Source organism: Urocitellus parryii, chromosome 9 (genome assembly GCF_045843805.1).
Source record: "Urocitellus parryii isolate mUroPar1 chromosome 9, mUroPar1.hap1, whole genome shotgun sequence".
In the NCBI taxonomy this organism is placed as follows: Eukaryota; Metazoa; Chordata; class Mammalia; order Rodentia; family Sciuridae; genus Urocitellus; species Urocitellus parryii.
This window is the reverse complement of record NC_135539.1, coordinates 56,595,361-56,618,481: the sequence shown is the minus strand read 5'-3', so window position 1 is coordinate 56,618,481 and position 23,121 is coordinate 56,595,361. Positions and strand designations below refer to the sequence as shown.

Below are 23,121 nucleotides of genomic sequence, written 5' to 3'. Positions count from 1 at the left end.
GTCAGAGGGGCGGCGAAGCCCCTTCTTGTCCAGCCCAGGGTCCCGCGAGTAGCCGCCGCTGGCTGGCGGTTGTTAACCAGAGGCGGTGGCGCGCGCTGCAGGGGGAAGAGCAGAACCCCCACGGGATAGGGCAGTGGTCCAGGGACCTACCAGGCGTCTTTCCTGTAGGTGACTCCTATCTGCTTTTCCTGCCCACCTCTGTCCCGCCCCTGGCAGGCGGCCAGGTCCCATTTCTACCAAGGCAACCGCCCTTAGGGCCACCCCACCGCCTGCCTCCAAGGAGCTCCTGCCGCCAGCGGGCAGTAGGGACTAAGGAGCGCCCAGCTTCTTGCCCAGGTGAGGGTTGGGGCAGCGCCTGTGACCCGCGAGGGATGGCAGCAGGGAAGTGGCGCTGAACCTCTGGGGATGTGTGGCATGCACCCGGGCTCAGAGAGCATGAGGCGTCTAGCCGCCAACATAGACGACAAGAATGTTTTTAGGATACCGAGGGCTATGAGAGCTTTTAAGGAGAGAATAAGAGGGAGCAATTGAGCGAGACTGGAGGGGTGAACTGGAGAGCTAATGCGCCCCTGGCCTGGTCCTGAAGTCCTGCAGCAACATCCTACAGCTCATCCTGAGTCCCCGAATTGTACTGAAGGGTGATTTCTCTAGGAGCTGAGGTCCCTGTTCCCACCAAAGCATCTGTAAAGAAGTTTTCCTTTTAAGAATAGAGAAAGCAGAGAAGTGCGATCCTTATAAACAGAGAAATCTTGCCTGAAAAGGATTCCATCTCAGCTTGCTCACTAGCTGTACTATTCTCTTCTCCAGTGCTTTGTATTAGCACCTTGCTAAAATCCCCCTTTGAGAATTTTTTTAAAGCAGTTTGTTAATTGTTAGGATGGAAATGGGCCTGTAAACCTTAACATAGTTGTTGTAATGAGACTAACTTTAAAAAAGGGTTTGTGTGTGAAAATCCAAAGTATCTTCATGGGTTTTTCTTGTGGTTTCTGTAGTTTGGTGAATTAACTAATTGTCCAGGAGTCCAAATTCTCAAGAATTTTTGTAACTCATATAATTTTAGTAGCTTTAGAGTAATTTTAGGAGCTTTGTGTTCCTTGTGTAAAAGTGCTAAAATTGAAGAATGAGTTACAGTCTTGCTGTTCTTGCCCCAAGTGTTTAAGTTCAGATCCTGAATATTTATCCTTATAGTGGCATATATATATATATATATATATATATATATATATATATATATATATATATATTTGTGGTTGTTATGTGTTACAGGCCCAGGATTCCAGCTGCAGCCTTAGACGTGTATTCTGTGTCTTGGTATCTGAACATTATATTTTCAAGCTTTGCTAAAGGTAAGTTGATAAAGTTGACACGTTTTATGGATTTGGCAGAGCCTAAGTGCTAAGTTTTCACAGATATATGCAGGTGCATGTTGTTCATACTATTTGGATTTTTAATACATTATTAAAGATAGTTGTTTTAAAATGAGAAGACTTAGTAATGTATAAGCTTTCAACGTATATTCTTTATGAATATATTGATGTGATGTCTAGCTTGTGAAAAATTACTCTCATCTTTCTTGGTTACTTTTCTTTATTATTCTTGGGGACAAAAATGCAAAGTAAAAGATTCAATTTGATGACTTTTAATATGACCTTGGTACATGTATCTATTGGAAGAGATTTTGATCACATCTCAAAATGTTATAGTATCATCCTGCACTTCCTTTTTCTTTTCAGCATAATATTTTGGTGCTTACATTCTTTAAAAAATATCTTTTATCTATTAAATCTAAGAGATTTGAAGGTCAATAAATTGATACTAATAGTTTTGTCAAACAAATATTTTAAAGCTTAAATATACTTTAGGATATGTAGTTCTTTATGTAACATATAGAGGTTTGATGTAAATGCAATTTACAAAGCATTTCCACAATACCTGGGGTTGTGACTCAGCGATAGAGTGCTTACCTAGCACATTCGAGGTTCTGGGTTCGATCTGCAGCACCACATAAAAATAAATAAATAAAATAAAGATATTGTGTCCAACTACAACTAAAAATAAATATTAAAAATAATTTCTGCATTGTATTTTACAACTTTTCTTCTTACGATGATCCCTTAATTAGTTTATATGATTTGATAATTTGAAAAATGTTTCTAGCAAACTCCCTTTCCCTGCTAATAGGAAATAGTTTTCTATTAGTCTTTTAAACTAAGTCACATAAAGACTGTTTATCAATCTGGGGACAGACAGGGAATCAGGAACCTCAGAATGGGAAGCATTGCTCTTTTAAACTAAACTGCAATCATCTATTACTGAACACCTAATATTTACTGTGGACTTTGACCTGGTTTGTGTCTTGACTCATTTACAGTGTTACAACCTTAAGTACTTTCCAATCCTCTGTCTTCTTTCTGAAATTAGGGGTTACAATAATAATTTTCCTTAAAATTTTCTTATAAGTATCAACTGATATAATGAATATAGAACTATAAGCACACTGGGTACCTGGAATACAGTAAGCCAACAGAACAATGCTGGCCATTGTCTTTATCCATTGTTCCTATATCTGAGGGTAATTAAACATAGATAAGTTTATTTTCTGGACATTATTTGATAAGGATACAAAGCCTCATATAAAAATTATAGGTTTATAGTTTAAAAGCTGAATTTAAACTTAAAACATATTTACATGGGAATCGGTTTACTTATCAATATTTTCAAATCAGTGAAATTTGCATAAATTCCCAGAGTCCAAGTTTTTCTTGAAAAACCTAGGATGGGTTGCCCACTTTTCATGGGCATACTGATAGACCCAACCTTTCTTAAAATTGGGCATCTCGCCATAAAACCATGAAAAGATAATTTCGGCTTTACTATAAATTACTGCAAATTCTGAACCTACTTGGAATGCCTGCCCGTGGCCTGAACTCACCCAGGTCCGGTTTTCCCTGACCAGATAACAACCCTTTCCTAAACCTTAGTGACGCCTCATAAATTCTGGCCTTCCCTGGCAGGACAATGACCCTCTCTGAGTCTCTAAGATCTCCATAAATTCTGATGCCGGGGCCAGCAAAAATATAAACTTGTGTTATGCTCCTCAGAGTGTTGTTATCTGTAACCCCCCCTTTGTGTAACTTTTGGGCTATAAAAGTGGGCCACAAAGAAGCCTCAGGGCTGTCTTGTTCCCGCCGTTTTGGGAGGGAGAGGCAGCCCAGCCGGTCGAAATAATAAGCTTGCTTTAATTTGATTTTAATTGGAGTCAGTGGTCTTTTCTTGCGTCCTGGTCTAACACATACACCCTCCACTTTGCCACAAGGCTGCCATTTTCTGAATTTTTTCGTCAAGACCTGTTTCACTCATATGTGAACCTCCCTAGTTCCTTCAGACATCTGCATTTGTATTTTTTTGTTTAACTCTGGAAATATCCCTTACTAAATTAAACAGTTAATTATGTAGTCCCAACTTTCATCCTTTAAAGTGTGGAGGAAAATAATCCTTTTTACAAAGCAATTTACAAAGCATTTCCTCATAAAACTTAGGTGATACTTATATCAACTCTAAAAATTTGCTTGGTCATGCATTATTTTTTTAAAATATGTATTTCTTAGTTGTAATTGGGCACAATACCTTTATTTTAATATGGTGCTGGGGAACGAACTCAGGCCCTCGAACATTCTAGGCAAGTGCTCTACTGCTGAGCCACAGCCCCAGCCCTGGTCATGCATTATTATTCCATTTTACAGCTGTAACATTTACTCCTACTTTTATACTAGCACTTAAAATATTGATCTAATGATTTAAAAGGTTTCTTTCAATTTTTAAATTTTCTATAATGGAGAAAATTTCTCTGAAATGATAACCTCCTGAGACAGGAGGATCACTAGTTCAAGTCCTGTAGCTCCAGGTACAGCATCTGGAGCACATTACACCACGATGTTCTCTCCAAATGCCTTGCATAGCTCGGCCACTATGGCTTTGCTGGTTGCAGCCCACATGGTCTCACTTGGCTTGTGTCCGCTGGATTTTCTCAGCTTTCCTAGGCAGATGTTCCATGTTACTGGCATCACTTAATCTTGGGAGTCTCTACTGCAGCTTTGTTTTCCTTCTCACATCTTCACATATTGCCCTTGCAGGGGTGGCCCATAAAAACTCTGTCGTTGCTGTACTTTGCTTGGCCTCTAAGGTCTTCCTTTAAAATCTCAGTGAAAGCCTCCATGACCCCTTAACTCCAGCATCCTACATTCCTGCAGAACCAGCACCACATGATTGACACCAAGGTATACCACCATCTGGAGCAGTAGTGAAGCCTCCTGGGACCCTGGCTGCAACAGTCTCTGAGTGCATGGGTGGCTGAGCAAGGAACAACAACTTCCTAGGTCCCCCATGTGTAAGCCAGGTTCCCCCTTGGTGTCTTCTCAATGAAATTTTTACTTTTACTCCTTAAACATGAGATGCCCTCAAGCCATCTTTCCAATTGTTTCTGGGTGAAGTAATTAGCATTTAAAGTGTGTATTCACTTTAACAAGCATATTCCCTTTAACAACCATACCTTCTTAGTCTCAGTTTTCCTCCCAATTTTCTGGCCAAACTGCAAGTTTTTCAAATCTTTCTGCCTACTTTCTGCTCCTGATTATCACAACAAACTTCGCCTGCAGTATCCATGCCACCAACTGAATGACACCACTGAGGAAGTACTCTAAACGTTTCCAATAAAACTGATTTTCTCCATTTTACCTTTTCTTTCACTTTTAATTATATATTTTGCAATGGTTTTGGACTTTTACATTTTTTTGGTGGATTAAGTCTTCATTACATATAGTGACCCTTTTTACTGATAATAAATATTTCTGTCTTAAAACATATCTTGACCAATATTAATCTAGACACACCACTTTCTTTCATTAGTATTTCTATGGTACTATTATTTTATGTCCAATATTTCTTTGTAGGTTTTATGTGTATCTCTCATAAATCACCTATGGCTTCTAATTTCTGTTTTTTATCCCCGTTGGTGAGTTGGTGTTAAGAGCTCCTCATTGTCATATTTCATTCTGATGGTTCCCCAAACGCCCCCCCCTCCTGATTTCCTTTTAATAATACTATTTGAGCTTCCTAAATTTGAGTGTTTACACCTTGAACTTATTTGGGAAAACTCAGCCATCACTGATAGCTTTTTTCCATTCTCTTTTTTTTCTTTTTTTATACCTTTATTTTATTCATTTGTTTGTATGTGGTGCTGAGGATCGAACCCAGGGTTTCTCACGGGCAAGGCAAGTGCTCTACCGCTGAGCCACAACCCCAGTCCCGCTTTTTTTCCATTCTCTATTTTCTCTCCTCTCAAACTTAGATGAGATGTGTGCTTGACTTAAGCAGTCAGGAAAAGAGAGTTAAACCAGGCAATTTGACAAAAGGAATTCGATATAGGGAACTAGTTACAAATGTCTTGGTGCATCTAAAAGACAAATAGGAGATAATGAGAAAGTTAAAATTTAGAAATAGCAAAAAACTATTGGCTTTCCTAGGACTATAGAGATACAATGAGAAAATAGCCTGACCAGAACTTAGAAGTGAAGGGTATCTAAAAACACTATGTTTCTGTTCTATAAGAAGAGGTATGATAGAGGATACAGTCATTGATGGAGACACTACCACAAAACTCAGAGAAGAGAGAGGAGAAATATCCTGGTATCTCCCTTTATTCTATCCTCTATTTTCTGAAGCCATTAGGCCAACGAGTATGGAGCATATAGTTTTGAGATGTCAGCCTCAAAGATTCAGGTCATAAATAATCATGAATCATTCTGTGAGCAAACTAGTCATTTAATTCTCTCCATATCTTTTAACTTGGCTTTTATATTTTCTATTGTCTTGTTCCCTTATATTGTATTCTGGGTAATTCTTTTGTTTTGGTAAAACAAATACCGAATAAAACATATCCTTCTAAACATTTTTGTGTGCAGTTCACTGATAATTAAGTTCACTGAACCCATACAACAATAATCCATTCCCCTTCCCCCCTACAATTCCACTTTCTATCTTTGCATTTGACTATTCTAGACACCTCATTTCTCTTTTATTACTGGATTATTTCACTTAACGTTTTTCATTGGCTCTTCCATGTTGTAGTATGCATTGAAATTTCTTTCCTTTTTAAGGTTGAAGAATATTTCACTATATAGTGCCAGTGTTTCTGCTGGCATTGAATCACGAGCCACCACACAGCTTTGTAGGTTCAAACAGCAATTCTTTATTCCGGATCTCACACCAGCCTCCACACACGTTCAGGGAAATTCTCAATACACGTCCTAAATACTTTTTCTCCAGGAGGACTCAGTGGGAACTCAGGCAGCAGGCACGCCCTACTCCCAGCAGCCATAATCTTCAACCTCTAACTTCCCTAAAACTTCTATTGTCACGCCCTAAACCCAAGGACAGGGATACTTCCTGCAGGAATACACCCTAATCCTGGATCCACCCTGGTGATTGAGCAGGGTCACCTTTCTCAAACACACAAGCAAGGTCGCAGCAAATTTCCAAGGCAAGTCCATTTAACATGGGGTACACTGGCAAGGATTATGATGCGTCATACCTACTTGGTAATGGCCCTCAGCAATATAGATATAACACATTTTGTTTATCTCTTTATCCATCAGTGGACACATATGTCATTTCACTGCTGTAAACATGGAGGTACAAGTGTCTGTTTGAGCTCATATTTTTAATTCTTTAGAGTTATTTTGGAGAAACAGAATTGCTGGGTCATATGATAGGTAGTTCTGCTCAATTGTTTAAGGAACTGCCATACCATTTCCCACATGTAACCCAGCTATCCCACTCCTGAATATTTATGATAAGAAATAAAATCAGCATATTATATTGATACAGCCACATCAATGTTTACAGCAACACAACTCATAGTAGCCAAGTTATGGAAACAGCCCAGGTGCCCATTGACAGAGCAATGGATACAGAAAATGTAGCATATACACAATGGAATTTTACTCAGCCATTAAGAAGAAAGAAATTATGGCATTTGCTGGTAAATGGATGGAACATAAAAGCATAGTGCTAAATGAAATAACTCCAACTCAGTAAATCAAGGGTTAAATATTTTCTCTCATATGCAGAAGCTAGGTCAAAATAAGGAAAAAAAAGAGAGAAGGGGAATCCCATGAAAATAGAAAAGAGATCAGTGGAGTGCAGGGAGGGAGCAGGAAGGCACTGGAATGGAGAGAGGAGGGATGGGAAAAGGGAAGAATGGTGGAATGGAATTGACCAAACTCTGCTATGTGCATATGTGAATACACCACAGTGAATTTCACCCTTGTGTAATCTATAAGCTATTAATTTAAAAAGAACTGTAAATAAATTAAAGGCCAGTAAAGGGTAATGAATGGGGATGGTAGGAGGGGAGGGAAGGGAAAATAAAGGGGATAGAGTTGGAGCAAATTATATTCCAGTCTCAAATGATTATAACAATATGAATCCCAATATTATGTATAACCATAACTAACTAATAAAAAATGTTGAGGTTTTGATAGCAATTGCATTGAATTTGTAGATCACTTGGGGCAATATTGGAATCTTACCAGTGTTAAATCCTTCAATTTATGAACATGGGATGTTTTTCCATTTATTTGTGTGTTCTTTAATTTCAATGATCTTTTATAGTTTTCAGTGTATAAGTCTCTCATCCTCAATTTAGTTTATACCCAAGTATTTTATTCTCTTTGTTGTTACTATAAATACAATCGTTTTCTTAATTTCTTGTTTCTTTTTAGATTGTTCATTATTAGTGTATGAAATGCAACTGATTATTTTTTAGGATTTATAAATTTATATATTTTTTTCCTAGAGAAGAAAACAAAAACAAATGAAAAACACGGTGTGAGGAAAAACTGGAAGATGAAGGTCTGGCAAGACTTAGAAAAATTAACAAAGGAATTGTCTGCCTACAAGCCAGCAGAAAGTAAGAGTGATGGGTGCTCTTCTTGTCCCTCCATGGGGTCTGGTTTAACAGCAGCCCTAGGAACCCAGCCCCTATGGCAGCCAGACACAGGAGCTCCTGGAAAGTGACCCAAGGTGTGAAGGTCCTCAGAACACACCAAGTGCACAGACAGACAGCCTTCCCAGAATGTGCCCTTCACCATGGGGCTTCCAGTATTTAAAAGGGCCATTTTCCTTGTAAGAAAGATGCTAAGTCAAACAAACAAACAAACAAACAAACAAACCTACAAGAGGGGAAAAATGTTCCTGCTGCAGTGAAAGTCTTCGGTTCCTGCGGAAGGAAGGTGAGCCCTGTGTTCAGGACAGTTCGGGATTGGCTTGCAAGGCTCTCCTTGGGCTCCTGGATCACATCTTTGCTAAGGTGTGTCATTTTGGGATATTTTACTTTCTTCTGGTCCAGCACATTCTGAGCCCAAAATGACAGTTTCTGCAATTTTGCCATCTTGGGTGTTGATTCGCGATTTTCATAAGGTAGAACAGCTTGGTTAACCTCACTCCAAACCTTTTGCTTTTGCATCCTGAGCTGACTCCTCAGGGCTATAGAAGGCCAGCAGGGTCAGCATGCGCTCCATCTCTGTGAGGCACTCTGCTCTCCTAGCCCTGCTCTCTCTAGCTTCGCCTAGATCTGTCGCGGGCGGATCAGCTCAATTACTTGCTGTTGCTGCAGATGAAAGTGAAGGTACCGGTTTGTGTCCAAGAGCTCCGGACAGGGACTGTTAATCAATGGGTGGCTTCTGGAATCATCTCCGGAATCTTGATTCTCTCATCAAGAGTATCCGGATCCACGCTGGGTTGAAACCCAGATTCTATGCGACAATTCTCTGCTGCTCCCTTAAAGTCATCTGTGACCAAGTAATTAATGATGAGGCGATTCATGTCCTGTTGAGCTTTTCCATCCACTCATCTTTCCTGATTTCATCAGGCTTTTCTGCATAACTCATTCTGGTTTATTTCTTTCGGATCCCGCCTCCCGCGCAATCATTCTGGGTGGTGGCCACAGCACAGCGCCTCTGCAGCAGGTAACCCGACTTGGGAGGGGCAGTTGCAGCAATCGCCAAGCAGAGGCAGGTGGAGGCCAAGGTGAGGCGGAGGCGGAGGTGGAAGCGGAGGCCAGAGAGGGAACCAATGCAACTGATGTTTGCATGCTGGTTTTTTTTTTCCTGAAACTTTGCTCAACTCATTCTGACAATTTTTTCTCCCACATTTTGCTGTTGGGGATAGACTAGCTGGAATACGCATGCGCGCGGTGTGTGTGTGTGTGTGTGTGTGTGTGTGTGTGTGTGTGTGCGCGCGCGCGCGCGCTTACGCTTGCTTTAGGGTTTTCTACATATAAAAAAATGTTATACATAAACAGTGGTAATTTTACTTCTTTCCAGCCTTTTATTTCATTTATTTACTTATTTATTTAGCCTGATTGCTGTGTCCAGTACTATGTTAAGCAGAAGTGAAAGTGGGCATCGTTGTCGTCCTCCTCCTATTAGGGGAGACATTTTTAATATTTCCACCGAGTATGATGAAAGTTATGGGCTTTTCACATATGCCTTTATTATGTTGAGCTAAGTTTCATCTGTGTATAGTCTGTAGAGTGTTTTTTTTTTTTAATTTTCAAACAGCACTGAACAATGCTGTCAAATGCTTTTTCTGTATCATTTTTTAAATTATTAGTTGTAGGTAATAGTGGGTTCATTTTGACATATCCATACATGTATACAATATAATTTACTCCATTTCAATTCCTAGCATTTCCCTTTCCTTTCCCTCCTACCTGTTCCATCCATTTACCAGCAAATGATTCAATTTAATTCTTTTTTTATTGTATTAATTTAAATTACCGTGTGATTTTTTTTCTTTATTCTGTTAACATGCTGTTTTTCATTGGTTGATTTTCATATGTTGAACTACCCTTGTATTCCAGGAGTATATCACCTATGGCATATGGTAATTTTAATATGCTTTTAAAATCAGGTTCCTACTGTTTTTGCATCAGTGTCCATTGGGATATTGGTTTGCAGTTTTCTTTCTTTCTTTTTTTTTTTTTAATTTGGCTTTGGTGTCATGGTAATGGTAATGCAGGCTTCACAAATGAGTTAGTAAATGTTCCTTGTTAAAAATTTTGAAAGTATTTGTGAAGGATTGGTGATAATTATTTAAATACTTGGTAGTAATTTACCAGTGAAGTGATCTAGTCCAGAAGTTTGTTTGTTTGTTTTTTGAGAGATTTTTAGTTACTGATTCATGTCCTTACTGTTTTAGATCTACTCAAATCTTTCTGCTTCCTCTTGTTTCAGTTTTGTTAGTTTTTACATTTCTATGTATTTATTCATTTCATCTAGTTTATTCAGTTTTTGGTGTATGATTGTTTATAATACTCTCTTGTGATCCTTCTTATTTTTCTGAAATCAGTAATAGCTTCTTCCTTATATTTACAGGTTTGATTATTTATGTCTTCCATATTTCTCTCAGTAAATTTACCTAAATATTTGTTAATATTTTTTAATTTATCTTTTTCAAGAATTAACTCTTGGTTATTGATTTCTTTCTTTCTTTTTTGTTCTATATTTTATTTATTCCCACTTTCGTATTTATTTTTTTCCTTTTGCTGTCTTTGGGCTTATGTTTTTCTTTTTACAATTCCTTAAGTTATAAAGCTATGTTATTGATTTTCTATTTTCCCTCCTTTTAAAAATTTACTGTTGATAGCTATAAGTTTCTCTCAAAACTGTTTTCACCTCATCCTGTCATCCTGTAAGTTTTTCTATGTTGTATTTTCATTGTCCCAATATATTTTCTAATTTCTCTGATTTTTTTGTCTATGACTTAAAGGTTGTTTTATCATATAATATTTAATTATTACATTTTTGAGGATTTCCAGTATTTCTAATGTCAACTCCTAGTTGCATTCCACTTTGATCAGAAAGGATACTTTCCATATTTTCAGTTTTTAAAAAAGTTTTAGGGCATGTTTTGCAGCCTCACGTAGGGTTTGTCCTAAAGAATGTTCCTTATGCAATTGAGAAAAATGTATCTTCTGTTTGTTTGTTTGAGTGTTATTTCAGAACAGTCAGTTTCTCCTTTTAGTTTAGTTAATGTTCATATATATTGGAGCACTAATGTTTGATGCATATATGTTTATAATTGCTATATATTTTGGCAAATTCACAATTTAATCACTATATGATGTCCTTTGTATCTTATTAATAGTTTTTGGATTACAGTCTATTTTGTTTGATACCAGTATAGCTACCCCTACTCCATTTTTTTGTTGTTATTTGTGTGGAATATCTTTTTCTGTGTGAAGAAACCTATTCTTAAATATAAAATATGTCTCTTGTAGACAGCATATAGTTGGAACAAGTTTTTTTCCCCATTCTTTCAGTCTCTGTCTTTATTTGGAGAATTTAATTCATTTATATCTGACATATTGATAGGGAAGGACTTACTATTGCCTTTTTAAAAAAATGTTTTCTGCATCTGTTATAGTTTTTTAATCACTCTTTTCTTCCAGTTCCATCATCTTTTATGTTTAGTGTTTTTGCAGAGGCATGTTTGGGTTTCATTCTCCTTTTGTGGTGTGTGTGTGTGTGTGTGTGTGTGTATAAATATATAAATAAATATATATATGTGCACATAAATATTTTATAGATATTTTCTTTGCTGTAACCATGGAGATTAAATATAACATCCTAAAATTAAAGAAAATTATTTTAAACTGGTACTAACTTAATTACACATAAAACTTCCATTTTCTAGCTTTGTTCCCAAACTTTAAGTTATGAGTGTCACAAATTGCATCTTTGTATATTGTGTATTTATTAACATAGATTTATAACTATATTTATGCATTTTGTTTCAAATCCTATAGAAGATTTTTAAAAATGGAGTTTCAAACTAAAATAACAACAGGCTGCTTTTTATATTTGTCCATATAATTATTATTTTTACTGAATAACTTCACATTTTTATTTCAAGTTACTGCCTTGCACCCTTTCATATTTTTACCTAACAGGCTTCCTTTATAATTTCTTATAGGAAAGATAAAATGTAATGTACTCCCTCCTCTTTTGTATATCTAACAATGTTTTAATTTCTTCCTCATTTTTGAAAGACAGTTTTGCCAGGTACAGAATTCTCAGTTGACAGTTTTTCTTCCAGTACATCAAATATATTATTCCATTGTCTCTGGCTTGCAAGATTTCTTCTTACTATTGGAGAAATCCACTGATAAACTTATTAGAGTCCTTTGTATGTAATGAGTTGCTTTTCTCTTGCTACTTTTGGATTCCCTCTTTGTCTTTTGATGCTTTGATAATAATGTGTTTTGGTATATGAGTTTCTTTTTTTTCCCTCAGTTTTTTTATTTTTTATTTTTTTATTATTAGTTGTTCAAAACATTACAAAGCTCTTGACATATAATATTTCATACATTTGATTCAAGCAGATTATGAACTCCCATTTTTACCCCGTGTACAGATTGCAGAATCACATCGGTTACACATCCACTTTTTTACATACTGTCATACTAGTGTATGTTGTATTCTGCTTCTTAGGGTTTAACACGCACTTTACTGAGCCCCTGGATTTACAGGGCCATGCCTTTAAATTTGTGAAGGTTTTAGCCAATATTTCTTCCTTTCTCTGTCCCTCCTTCTTCTTGAATGCTTGTAATGCATCCGGTGACCTGCTTGATGGTGTTTCATAAGTCCTTTATGCTCTCTGTTCAGTTTTTTAAATTCCTTTTTCTTTTTGCATCTAAGAATATAATATCAAGTGACTTGTCTTTAAGTTCATTGATTTTTCTGCCTGCTCAAGTTTGCTGTCAAACCCTATGAAAATTTCAGTTTGGGTATTTTATTACTCTCATCCCGAAAAAGTGCATTAGGATTATAATATTTCTTTAGCTGTAGCGGGATTCAGAATTTTTCAACTTTTGAATTTTTCAAGCTTTGCAACAACAGAAAGCAAGAGGAGGTGGTGGGTGGGGAAGGATCCCAGAACAGAAAAGATAGGAGTTTGGAGCCAAGTGGGGGAGCGGCATTTATCATTTGGGATTTTTCTGGAGATCCTTTTGATCCCCCTGGGCTGTGGGAGACGATGGTGCCAGCAACAGTAGCTAGCGGCAACAGCTGCAGCAGCTGTGGCTGCCGCCTCTTCGCTCGGAGGTGTCTGGCTTGGGGCAGGGCGGACAGCCTGCCACTCAATGCCTGCCTGCCCGCCCTGGAAACTGTGCAGCACTTAACTCTTCTGCCTGGGAGATGTGCGCGCTCGGGCCCCCTGCCTCAACCCAAGCTCTACTTTCTCCCCCACCTACCCCGCCCCCACCGGGTCCTCTCTTCTGGCTCTCCCCGCCACCCCGCATACTCGCTCATGACCCCCTCCCCAAGTCACGGTCCTCTTTGCGCACACACGGTCAGCTCCCTGAAGTTTATCCTGCGACCGCCACTCCTCAATCCTGCAGCAGGGTTCCGGGGGCTGTAACCTTGAATTTTCCCAGCTTGGTGACACATTCTCTCTTTCCCTGCCGCCCGCCCTCCTGCGCCCCCTTCCCCGCCTTTCTAAAAAAAGCATTTCACCATCAACCACCACCCCAATCCAACCCACAGCGAGTCTTCACTCACCCCAACCCCACCCCCCCCAACAACTGCAAAACAGAAAACAAATCCCCAAACCTAGGCAAAAAGCAGCTGACACTGGAGGTGACAGCGAGGCGAGCAAGGCCAGCACGCTCCTACTGCAAAAGGGTTAAAAGTGTAGATTGGAATGTAGCATGCCATGCGAACTTGAATCTTTCCCTATTTAAGGAGGACTGGGTTTGTTGTGAAGTCGCGGTGATCCAGCGCAGAGTCTGTTCCTGATCCATCGCATCCAGGGGCTCAGATGACTGTAAAATGAATAGATGGAATTCTTTCTTCTCAAGATTTTCTTCCTTCTCAAGATTTTCTTGGTCATCTCTGGGAAGTGTGTTTGAAGACGAAGTCATGATGAATTCTCCAATCTGTCTCAGGATGAATTTCACTCATTCATGGAGGCACTTCTTCACATATCCATGCAGTCGCCTATTCTTGGTTCAACCTGCAGGCTGGAAAACCCAAGTACTTTAAAAAGCCTGAGAAGCGAATGTCAAAGAATGAAGAAAGAGCAGACAAAGATGAGCTTCTCAGTGAAAGGCCTAAAATCACCAGAAGTGGGCATCCAGGCTCCCAGCCAAACTACTCAAAGATATCTGCCAGGAAAACCAGGAGGACTCTGTGCTCACCTTGATTGGCAAGAAGCACCATGCTGTGTTTTATCCTATCCCTAACAGAGGGTAAGATTAGAAGAATCCACAGTCTGGGACAGGCAGACAAAGTTTGGCATCTGGCTCCAGTCATGGTGATCCTGTTCAAAGTCATCCCTTTGGAAAGTACTAATGGAAAGCGGCTCATGAAATCCCCACATTGCACAAACCCAGCACTTTGTGTCCAGCCACATCATAACACAGTATCAGTTAAGAAGCTTGATTTGTTTTTGGCATACTACATCAGGAGCAAGGTAGGAGCAGATGATTCTTTCTTGTAGCATGTCCACAAACCTGGCTTAGGGAATATCTGGCTTGAGTTAGATGGTCCTTGAGGCCTCTAATGTCCTCTGCCCTCACTGGGTACAGTGTTGTGCCCTCTTCCATTCACATGTCCACTGCCATGTGTCAGTCATGTAAATAGACACAGAGCTTTCATACCTGGATAGGCTTGGGTATTTAAAGAAATACCACAAAGACATGCATTTTTTTTCTCATGAGTACACACAGAGTAATCTACATCATCTAGTTTATCAGACTTTACTTTCTGTGCTAGGCTATGATTCTATTGTCTAGTCATCTTTTCCCAATTTGGAATATAATTTTATTTATGAATAGTGAAACTTCTATTTAGTAATCTTTGTGTTAGCCTCATAACTAACAAGGTTAGTGAACTTTGTTCAGGAATCTAGTGCTATTGGAACCAAAAATAGAATTAACATTTACTATTGTAAAATGTATAAGATAGCCACTATCAAAGCATAGTCTTACGTAGAACTAGATTTATTTGATTTTAATATTTCTATCAATATTTGCTATAGATGTAATGGAATAATATTTTGTATGTAAGTGTATAATATTTTCCCAGAGTGACTTTGGAACCCTTTATAGTGTTAGTTTACTTGAAAGTAAATTCAGAGAGTTGCAGCTTTCCTTAAGGAACATTATAGTCAAAAACAGAAAGTGGGCTCCGCGCCCAATGGACCAGGCTGGGGCCCTGAGGTAACTGTTGCAGCCAGCAGGAGCTGGGAGGCAAGGTGCCCCAGGGAAAAGGAGGCGGCGGCTGTAGCGGTTCGGGGAGAAAATCTTACTGTGCCTCTGTCAGCCAGAGTGTCAAGGCTGAGCTACAACAGCCCGCGCGCGCGGCTGGGACTCAGAGTGGCAGGCAGCGGCGGGCGCAGCCCTGACGCACCTCCAGCCGGTTGGCGCCCCGAACGCAGGAAACAGGGGTCCTGGAGCGTGAGCGGTCGCTGCAGTCTGAGCAGAGTGCGCTGAGCCCAGAGGCTTCCTGCAGTCCCGGCGATAAGGAGAGACAAGGGGAAGCCAAAGCCATGAGGTACCCACAGTCTCCAGACGGAGCAGGCTGAGGAAGGACTAGGAGAAGAGCTGCGTGAGCCCGCTGCGGCAGGACACCCCGCGAGGCTTCTTCTTTCACCTCTGCCGCTTCTGCAACGTGGAACCACCGCTGGCCTACCTTCCGCAGTCGTGGCGCGGTTCCCCCTTCTCCCCAGCGCTTTGTCTTTGCCCTGATGCTTGGCGCGGGGCCCAGAGCTGGGCTGCGGAAGCTCGCATAGTCTCAGCCCTCTCTTCAGCGTCGCCTGTGCGTTCTTCTTCCTTACCTGCTTTCTGATGGGGACCTAGCAGGGGCCTGCCCCTGGCCAGAGCGGCAGCTCCTGGTGGCAACTGGCACTGCATGCCTGCTGCTACCTGGGGGACTTCTTGGTATGGCAGTGGTGGTTTGGCTTCGCGGGGTGGGTGTGGGTGGTGGGTGAGGGGTGTGTGTGTTTGGGGCGGGGGACGCGGCTGCGGCCCCGCATACACCCCTGGCGGGCAGGTTGTTGGCACTGAGCTGCGCGGGGGCTCTGCTGACGCTTGCGCACCCCGTGCGGCTCAGGCACAGCATCCTGGTGCTACTCTGGGCGCTGCCCACTGCCCTCAGGCCCCTGCTCTCCTGCCTAGTTGGGGCAGTCTGATGCCTGCTAGCCCTGGGGTTGGATCACTTCTTTCACCTCGGGGAAGCCGCTCATCATTCCTGGTTGGTTAGTACCTGGAAGAAAAAGTGCCCAAGATCAGACCCTGGAGGAGGTCCAGGTGCGCATCGCTAGGAGAAATGGCACCAGGTCAGTATGGCAGTGGCAAAATGTTCAGGAGACCTTCGTTGCCTTGTATTTCCATAGAACAGATGATTCTTTGGGATTGGGTCTTGAAGCAGTGGTGTAAGCCTCATTACCAGAATTCTGGAGGTGGAAATGGAGTTGATCTTTCAGTGCTAAATGAGGCTTGCAATATGGTATCAGATCTTCTGAGTGACCCAAGCCTTCCTCCGCAAGTCATTTCTTCCCTACGAAGTATGAGTGGCTTGATGGATGCATTCTCTGGGTCTTGTAGGCCGAAGATTAATCCTGTCACACCATTTCCTGGATTTTGCCCTTACTCTGAAATAGAGAATCCAACTGAGAAAGGAGATCGAAAATTTCACAAGGTTAAAATATAATTTTTTCCCTATTGATAACATATGATATTTTCATGTTAAAATTCCTTCTTTTTTGGGGGGGAGGGGTTGAACTCAGGGGCACTCAACCACTGAGCCATATCCCCAGCCTTATTTTGTGCTTTATTTAGAGACAAGGTCTCACTGAGGTGCTTAGTGACTCTCTATTGCTGAGAGTAGTTTTGAACTCCTGATCCACCTGTCTCAGCCTCCCGACCCACTGGGATTATAGGTGTCTGTCATTGCACCTGGCTAAAACTCCTTCTTTTAAAGTTATATTACATACAATTTCCTTTTGAAGGATCAACCTCTTTTACCTTTTATTGACCTGCATGGTTGAGGTTTTATAAACTCAAATAAATTCTAGATGACTATTTAAGTCGTTTAAAAATAATATTGCTTTAATTAGGAGTTAGAGCTTGTATGGTAACAACTTTATATTATTATTGCTATTGTTGTTAAGAAGTCTGAACAATAAATACATTTAGTTCTAGGCTTGTATAACAAACTAGCATTAATCTGCTGTACTCTTTAGAATCCAGAAATTGTTCTTACTGAACCCCAAACCATACATGATCATTCCAATATTCATTTATGAATTACACAGTGTTACTTAAAAATAATTTTCATGAACACTGTTTGTCCCTCACCCATTTAACCCACTGGAGATTGGGATAAACCAAGAGGCACTGATATTTTCAATATTAGATATGGAATGAATTTCTCTTTATCAGTACTTCAAAATAGGATTTCTTTTAGGAAATAATATTGCTATTCTAAATAGGTATATATCATGCTTTTTTCAGAGTGCTTTTATTTGTTTTATTTGTTTATTATTGGTATCTTCACCATTATCTAAAACCAAAAAACTAGAAACATTTAGGGATTATCTTAGTTCAGCTAATAACCCTATAGGTAAGAAAACTCAGAGAGGATAAACTTAACATTGGTTAATTTTGTCAATTCTAATAGTGGAATAGAACTTAGAAAAAGGTAAACATAGTTTTTGGAGCAATTTTGATAAGATAATTTCACTTTGTCCATATCTCAGCATTAGGGTTAGAAATGTTGAAAGGTTTAGTGAGCAGAATTAGAGCAAAAGGATGTGAAAATTATTAATCACTCTCTGGATCATGAATAGTTATGTGATTCTTTTTTTACTTATTTATTTATTTAGGTATCAGAGATTGAATCCTGGAGCTGTTAACCACTCACATCCCCAGCTCTTTTTTTTTTAATATTTATTTTTCAGTTGTTCACAATACCTTTATTTTATTTATTTTTATGTAGTGCTGAGGATTGAACCCAGGGCCTCGATACTGCTGAGCCCCAACACCAGCCCCAACAGCCCTTCTTAAAATTTTATTTTGAGACAGGGTCTCCCTAAGTTGCTTAGGGATAAGTTTTTTAGGGCCTCACAGAGTTATTGAGGCTGGCTTTGAACTTGCAATCCTCTTTCCTCAGCCTCTGAAGCTTCTAGGATTGCAGGCGTGCACCATTGTTCCCAGCTGATTCTTTTATTTCTAAAGTTCATATAGTTGTGCCTGCATTAGTCAGAACTCTCTTAACGGTGGCACTTAATCATGTGACTTTATTTATTTATTTAGCATTCTACCTCATAAGAAAAAAGTTAATCACAACATCTAAAATGGATAGCAGTCAATCAATAAAATAATTCATTAATGTATTCTTGAGTTAGTCTTCGAATGATGTGTTTCTCTTTCTTTGCATTTTCTATTGAAATTTGTTGCTCCTGATAGAACTTTTAAAAGTAATTCTTTAAAAATCTTAATCATAAAAATCATATTATAAGGTGGAGTTGTGACTCAGTGGTAGAGTGTCTGCCTAGAATATATGAGGCACAGGGCTCGATTCTCAGCACCATAAATAAATAAATAAATACATGAATAAAGGGATTGTGTCCATCTACAACTAATAAATAAATAAATAGAGGGTGTGAACATTTAAAGGAAAAAAATCATATTATAGCCGTATTATGTTTGTTACTATGTTTTCTAAGTAGAAAAAAAAAAAAAGAAAGTGGACTGGCTATACTGGTTTAAAATAAATCCCCCAAAGAATGTAGAAACCGCGTACCATACCTATGTTTTTAAAAACTCAATAAAGAGTTATAAATATTGCCTGCACAATTCCAGGTAGGTGATATTGTTTCTGTGTATTTTGGGGTTTAATGAAATATGTTTCCTTTTTATTTTTATTTTTTTAAAGACATTTTCTTTAAGTAGGTGAGAATTTTTCTTCAAATCAGTGTGTCAAAATACAGATGCCTTTGCATTAACAATAGTTCATAGTAAAATGTCATTTAAAAAAGCAGCATACAAAAAGTGGCCTGAAATTTGAGCTGCCACAGATGGTGGGTCATTTCCAAATTTGGCCTGGTGGGAGGGAAAATGGCCTGCAGATAGCAAGTGACAGACAGTTATATGATGGTGTTATATAAATGTGGTATTTTAATATATTGCTGTGTCCATTATTATCATTTAAAAAAGTGAAATATAAAATTACTCTTTTGACTCAAAAATCTAGGTATTTACTAAGTGCTTTTTGTTCTGATATTTTCTTGATATAGTTTTAGAAATATGTTTAGATGTTTAGATGTCATTTAGTCTGATTTTAAATAATAGTATTGGATATCACTCATTTAGAAACATTATGTTTTCTTTAAAATTACAATATTGCATTTACTATTTCCATGCATTTAAGAACTAAAGTCTTTTTTTTTAAAGAGAGAGTGAGAGAGGGAGAGAGAGAAAGAGAGAGAGAGAATTTTAATATTTATTTTTTAGTTATTGGCGGATACAACATCTTTGTTTGTATGTGGTGCTGAGAATCGAACCCGGGCCGCACACATGCCAGGCGAGCGCGCTACTGCTTGAGCCACATCCCCAGCCCAGAACTAAAGTCTTAATAATGATGGTTTGGGGAAAATATATTTTCATCAAAATAAAATCTCATAAACACATGACACTTAATTTGAGGTAACATTTTTATGGTAGGCTGTATATATGTGTTGGATTGACTATAAATGCATTGTAACTGTGTTGTGAAAAATTAAGGCTGGAAGTAAAGTTTTAAAAAGTGGGAAAAAGATTATATTATATTATTTATTTATTTGTATTAGTTGCTCAAGACAATACAATGATCTTGACATATCATACATTTGATTCAAATGGGGTAGGAATTCTCATTTTTCCACGTGTACAGATTGTAGGATCACATTGGTTATACAGCCACTTATATACATACAGCAATACTAGTGTCTATTGTATTCTGCTGTCCTTCCTATCCCCTCACCCCTCCCCTCCCCTCCCGTTACCTCTCTCTACTCAATCTACTGTGACACATTTCTCTCTCTTTTTTTTCTTCCCCTCACACCATCATATATGTAATTTTGTATAATGATGAGGGTCTCCTTCCATCTTCTGTGCAATTCCCCTTCTCCCTCCCATTCCCTCCCACCTCTCTTCCCTGTTTAGTGGTAATCTTCTTCTCCTGCTCTTCCTCCCTACTCTGTTTTAAGTCACCCCCCTTATATCAAAGAAGACATTTGGCATTTGTTTTTTAGGGATTGACTAACTTCACTTAGCATAATCTGCTCTAATGCTACCCATTTCCCTGCAAATGCCATGATTTTGTTATTTTTTTAGTGCTGAGTAATATTCCATTGTGTATAAATGCCACATTTTTTAGTCATTCATCTATTGAAGGGCATCTAGGTTGGTTCCACAGTCTAGCTATTGTGAATTGTGGTGCTATGAACATTGATGTAGCTGTGTCCCTGTAGTATGCTCTTTTTAGGTCTTTGGGTATAGTCCAAGAAGGGGAATAGCTGGGTCAAATGGTGGTTCCATTCCCAGCTTTCCAAGGAATCTCCATACTGCTTTCCAAATTGGCTGCACCAATTTTCAGTCCCACTAGCAATGTACAAGTGTACCTTTTCCCCCACATCCTCGCCAGCACTTGTTATTGTTTGACTTCATAATGGCTGCCATTCTTACTGGAGTGAGATGTATATTATTTATTTCTTAAATATTTTATGGAATTTATTGTTGAAGCTATTTGAAATTTTCATATTTACTTTTTTTTTCTATTGATGTATTTACTTTCCAATAATTTTTTTGGAGCATGTACTTTGTGTTAGGCATAGTTATAGTCTTTATCATCTTAGTGAACAAACTGGACAAAAGTTTCACCATTCATGGTGCCTACATTCCAGTAGTGAAGAAAAATAGTAAATAAAACATAATAAGAGGAAGTTATGTTGTGTGTTAAGAGATTACAAGTGCTGTCAAAATAAAGCAGCATCAGGATGATCAGGAAATGGGAGGCAGGACAGGGTAGAAGAGAAGGGCAGGTTGAGATTGTAGATAGGATGGCCAGGGTAAGACTTATTGAGAAGGTGAGAACTGATATTAGACTTGAAATAATGAACTGTGGATATCTGGAGAAAGAGCATTCCAAGAAGAGGAAACAGACAACCCAATAGGGGATCAGCTTGGCTTCATTTTAGAACAAGCAGGAAGGCACTTTGGTTCTTCCAAAGGTTTAAGTGCAGGTTTATAAATGCAAGCATAATAGTTGTCTAGATGAATGTTAGGATTCTGTAATAAGATACTTTTATTTGTTGTTTTATGGCCTTTTTTTCTATCTTGGGAAAAAACCCCAATAGCTCCACATGTAATAAATTTAAAAATATGAGTATTCATTTTTACAATGTAGCTTTGTAAGTAGCTTTTCAAAAATATAGCACATACATATATCAAAGTATATTAAATATATGTTAAAGTAATTCTTTGGCCTACATGATCATATAATTAGTAACTTAATTATGTTTTTAATTTTATGGGCCAGATAATTGTTTTTTATTCCATGAATGCTAAATGTCTAGAAAAAATATATGAACATTCAATTGTTATGTAGAATGCAATTTACTATAGTATTTAAGCAACTGGTTGTTCACTAACTGTGATATTTAGAAGTGTGTAACTTCTAAATTGAAGTCCTCTAAATTGAAGAAATTCAGTAGTTAGAATTTTTTTAGCATATCATTTGGAAGAAATCACTTCAAATGGCTTAATTTAACCTACTTTTTGTGAGTTGTTTTAAATGGTATTTGACTAGTTGTATTCTGTTTCCAAAACGCCTGTGTTTTTGTCACTGTATGATCATTGTTTTATAATATGGAGACACACTGCTTTGAGTATTTGTGTGATTGAACATTGTAGAGAAAATCACATTTTAGACACACTTTATAATTTTTAGTGTCCAGATTCGTATATTTTTCTGATCACTTTAGAGTTAATTATTTCTTTTAAAAAAATACTTTTATTTTATTTATTTATTTTTTATATGGTGCTGAGTATCATACCCAGCTTCTCACATGTGTAAGCTCTGCCATGAAGCTACAGACCCAGACCAAGAACTGATTACTTCTTCACCTGGTCTACCATGGCACTTTATGCATATTTCCATGATCACCTTTCATTATATATTTTAGCTACATAATTTCTAGCCTGTCTGCAAGTTGTCTATCTTTGTATCCCTACAAGGTGCTGAAATACTGACATGGCTCCTGCAGCCTCACAGCCAGGTCTCTTAGTCCCTCCCAAGAATCAGCAGTGAAGCAGTCAGTAGACTGGCCAAGTGGCAGCCCTGGTGGGTTTCCAGCACTGGTAGCAAGCAGGTGGAGCCTGCCATTCAGATGTGGCAGGACTGAGGTGCCTTAGGCCAGTGTCAAGGTGAGCTGGGGCAAGTCCATCTGTCACCCCACAGCAGCCTGGCCTGCACACAATATAATCCTTATTTTATTTTGAATTTTTATGTTCTTTTCAGTTCTTCCTAATCCTTATTTTTTATCATTTACTTTAAAAAATTCTGTTTTTGAAGAATCATTGAAATTATTCGTTTCTTCCGCACTATGAATTTAACATCAACTCTCTACCAGGCACAGAGGTAGCCATTTTCAGACTTGAAAGTGAACCTGATACATAAAAAACTCTATTTTAGAATTAATAGATAAACATTGCTTATTTAGCTAATATTTACTGGTTGCCTATTATGTGCTAACCATTATTGTGGAAATTGTGGATAAGTTAGTAAAAATAACAAAGTCCATGTCTCCATGTAGGTTACATTCTAATAGAAGACTACCAGAGTAAGGAGGTAACAATTAACTATGAAGGTTGGTCAAAAAAGGCCTTCCTAAGAAAGTCATATTTGAGCTGAAAATTAAAGGATGAATAGAACCAAAGAAAAAGACTAATTGAGGACAAATCATTATTAAGGATGGGAATAAACTTAATATGTTTCATGGACATTGGTTTGTAGT

The 23,121-nt window shown here is 38.6% G+C and overlaps 2 pseudogenes; one reads left to right on the top strand and one right to left on the bottom strand.

Moving 5' to 3' along the window:
- Positions 1-444: 444 nt before the first annotated feature.
- Positions 445-8,948, bottom strand: LOC144256998 (glucose-induced degradation protein 8 homolog pseudogene; annotated as a pseudogene).
- Positions 8,949-13,982: 5,034 nt separating this feature from the next.
- On the top strand, positions 13,983-14,562 carry LOC144256997 (nuclear factor 1 B-type pseudogene; annotated as a pseudogene).
- Positions 14,563-23,121: the final 8,559 nt, after the last annotated feature.